Source organism: Equus asinus, chromosome 23 (genome assembly GCF_041296235.1).
Source record: "Equus asinus isolate D_3611 breed Donkey chromosome 23, EquAss-T2T_v2, whole genome shotgun sequence".
Taxonomy (NCBI): Eukaryota; Metazoa; Chordata; class Mammalia; order Perissodactyla; family Equidae; genus Equus; species Equus asinus.
The window spans coordinates 52010073-52014231 of NC_091812.1; the positions used below are offsets into that span (position 1 = coordinate 52010073).

Here is a 4159-nt window from a genome sequence, read left to right on the forward strand (position 1 = left end):
CCAATTCCCAAGTGTGGGGGGAGGGTTCCCCACATCACCAATTCTGTGACACCAGCCGGTTGTCCTACAATTCGATGCAATTCTGACACTCTCCACCCAGAGATAGCATCAGATTCCACAGGTTAAGGGCTCAGTCCCACAAGACTGCCTCCGACTTCAGATGCTAATCGCGTCTAGGTTGTTACTTGTACTTCTAATTGAATGGCTATAAATCAGAGGTTCCTACAACCCCTTCCTTGGGTTTGATTAATTTGCTAGAGTGGCTCACAGAATTCAACAAACCAGCTTACTCACTAGAGTACCAATTTATTACAAAGGATATCAAAGGATATGAATAAACACCTGGATGAAGAGATACATAAGACAAAGACCCAAACAAGGGAGCTTCTCTCCTTGTAGAGTTTGGGTCTGGCATAGTGGCATATGGAAGTGTTCTTGGTTCACCAACCCGGAAGCTCTCTGAGCCCCATCTTTGAGGGTTTTGTGCAGGCTTCATTGCATAGGCATGATTGATTAAGTCACTGGCCATTGGCAATTGATTCAACCTCCAGCCCTTCTCCCCTCCTTAGAGGTCAGGGGTGGGACTGAAAGTTCCAACTCTCTAGTCACACGGTTGGCTCTTCAGCTCCATCCTTAGGGAGGGTCCAAAAGTCACCTCATTAAATTAAGAAAAGACACCTCTGTCACTCTCATCATTTAGGATATCCCAAGGATTTTAGGAGCTCTGTGCCGGAAACAGGGATGAAGACCAAATACATATTTCTTATTATAAATCACAATATCACAGGTTGTCTCTTTTCATCCCCAGCGGCTCTTTCAAGTGCTTTCTATGTATCGCTGATATCAGCAATCCTTTAACATCCAGACAAGGTCAGCCCAAACCCCCATTGTACAACCAGGAAGGAAAATAGGGTCCTCCTAAGATTCTTTCAACTTCTTAGACGCTCGCCTCTTCCTAGTCACCTCTATTTTGTTTTTGCTGAATTTGTCAGTCTGGGTCATACAGCTTTTTATTATTGTCATTTTTTACCTCCTTCTTGGTATTGACCCAAAGAAAGAATTCAGCCCCTTTCCTCTTGATATCCTTCCCAATATCATACATAAGGCAGATATCTGGACTAAATTTTTACCGGAGAATCGAGGATAATGGTAAGGCCTATAATTGAGGAGTGCTAGTCTTGACTATTCATAACAAGCCCTGTCACATGGTTTCTCCATTCTTCTCCCTCCCTTCTCTCTTTGCAACCCATCTCCCCACTATCGAGTTCAGGTTTATCACTTACACAAAGCCTTTAGTCGTCTCCTGGCTGCCTTCTTCCCTCAGGCGACCTGATTTCTCTACAATAAGGTTCTTTCTTTAAGGAACTTGAGTAACTTCCAGAAAGGCGATCATCCTTCTCAGTCCGACTATGTGGTTGAATATCTACTCACTCATCCATTCAGTCAGTCACCCACTTAACAAGCATGCCTTGAGTGCCTACTAGGTGACAGGTGCTGGGGCTACAAGAGTGAACCACAGGACAAAAATCCCTGCCCTCATGGGGCTTACATTCTAGGGAACTCTGCATAAACTTCATTTGGAAAATAAAAAGATTTCAACAATGAAAGCTTGACAGCTGATGTCTTAGAATATTTTTAGGAGAGCATTTAGAGTTGACCATAATGGATTGCTACTTTTCCTACTTATTCCTCTTAAATGGGATGGGGGTTAGAGGGAGGAACGGGCTTCTGTTCTTTGGAATCTAGTTTCTTTTTTCACTTTCCTCCTTTTTGAAAGGACCGTTTCCTCCTCTGTTCCTCTAGGCTGCGCTGGCCTCCTCCTGTCCCCTGCTTAACCCTCCCTGAAATACACAAAGCTGCACTACTTCCTTCCCTCCATCCTGCCCCTGCCTCCAGGGTTATTATTTCCAAGGGATGCTTCCTATAGAGCCCTGTCACCCACTCATCCACCTCACCGCTCTCTCCTCTCCCACCTAAATTAATTCTCTCGGCTTATTTCAAAGATGCTATCTGTGCTGGCTGGATGTGCTGCTTTGTCGGTCATTAAACTGTCCCCCATATAATTTACAGATGCCTCCAATGATGCATGTCTGGCTGTAGATGTCACCAACAGATGTCTGGGGAGTTACATCCCACCCAGAATAGGCTTTCCTGCAGTTTCAAGAGTTAGACGACATCTTTATTCTTCCTCTCCTCCTGGGCTAGCGGGTTTCTCCAGATACATGCTGCTGTTTCTTTTATGGGATTTCCTTTTTTATTTCTCCTGCCCATACCCAACAGATCATCTCTGAAGAGCCGCTTTACAACTGACTGAGATTATCAGCACTCAGAAGGCCTCCCTTACGGCACTTCTAGGTGCAACGGACCTAGAAATAGATGTGTTTCTGTAAGTGCTTTTATTCCCGAAGCATCTTAGGAAAGAAAAACTCGAGCAAGAGACTTGCACAGATGTCACATATAAAGAAAAGCATCTACAAACAACAGACACTTTCCAAACAACTTTATACTATTTTATTTATTTACTTGGACTCCATCCTGTTAAAAAAAGATTTGAGGAGGCTTACAAAAATGCATATAATTTGTAGAAAATGAACAAAAACAGGATAAGAACATTCAACCAAAAATAGAACAAGGAAAGAAAAATGAAAATATTCTTTTTGTGAGGATAGTATAAAATCTGCCTGTTATGAGAGCCTTTGTAGTTCTTAAAGGCATTTGCCAGATTTGGCGCTGGGCTTCCTAATGGTCAAAGAAAAGAGGAAAACATAGCCTCAGCTTCCACCCATCTGGAGGGAAGGGAAGGGGGAACCATTAGGGCACATTGATTTTTTCACAATGACTTGGGGCTGCTTCTTACATTTAGTGGGTGGCGTTAGGGCGGCTAAATGTGCTGCAATGCATACCACAGTCCTCCAGAGCAGAATTGTCCCGTCCAAAATGCCAACTACACACCTGTGAGAATGAATAACTTGTGTGACTCATAAAGTCCAAAAGTCAAAAACTCAAAATAAACCAGTAATTCAAGAGAAGCATGGGTACTGAGACTAGAAAAAAATTTCCTTCTGAGACTCTACAACGGGCTCAGTGGTGTAGCAGACAATATCAAGACCCTCTAAGAGGTATAAGAGGGAGATGCCTATGACCATTCCTAACATCACCCAGAGAGAATTGCTGTTGAGGAGTTTCGTGCTTTGACCTATCCCTTAATGTGGAAGTTTAGCCTGACAAGTCTGTCTAACTCAGGCTCCCCAGTTTTGATTCCAACCCCAGAAATGTGAGCTGAGTAACGCTCTAGACCCTGCCAGGTACCCTGGGGGTTGTAAAGCTGAACAAGAACAAGACTGTGTCACTCTTTCAAGGAGCTCATTTAATAAGGCTACAAGCCCTTCTAAAACAAGTCAAGAGCTCTTTCTTTTTGCGGCCACTGCTCAGGCGCCTTCGGCCAAAATGAAGTTCAACCCCTTTGTGACTTCTGACCGGAGCAAGAACCGTACACGGCATTTCAATGCACCTTCCCACATTCGCAGGAAGATTATGTCTTCCCCTCTTTCCAAAGAGCTGAGACAGAAGTACAATGTTCAGTCCATGCCCATCCGTAAGGATGATGAAGTTCAGGTTGTACGAGGACACTACAAAGGGCAGCAAATTGGCAAAGTAGTCCAGGTTTACAGGAAGAAATGTGTCATCTACATTGAGCGAGTGCAGTGGGAGAAGGCTAATGGCACAACTGTGCATGTGGGCATTCACCCGAGCAAGGTGGTTATTACTAGCCTAAAACTGGACAAAGACCGCAAAAGATCCTTGAACGTAAAGCCAAATCTCGCCAAGTAGGAAAGGAAAAGGGCAAATATAAGGAAGAAACAATTGAGAAAATGCAGGAATAAAGTAATCTTATCTATGGCTTTCATTAAAAACTTAAAACAAAGAAAAAAAAAGTCAAGAAATTGATCAAATAAAACCCCAAACTGTTTCATATACAGCATTTCTCATATAAACATATAAACCACTCTTTGAGATAAACCGATGGACGAATTAGGCAACTCAAAACAGCGAAAAGACGAAAGAGTATGACAGCAACCTCTGAGGAACCCCAAATTAATGACACCTATTGTTCTGGTCAGGGTTCTTGGTTACAAGCTCTAGAAATTTACTCTGGCTC

The 4159-nt window shown here is 43.2% G+C and overlaps 1 pseudogene; it reads left to right on the forward strand.

Annotated features, from left to right (window-relative positions):
* The first annotated feature begins 3394 nt into the window (after window positions 1–3394).
* Window positions 3395–3935, forward strand: LOC106833993 (large ribosomal subunit protein uL24-like; annotated as a pseudogene).
* The last annotated feature ends 224 nt before the right edge of the window (window positions 3936–4159 follow it).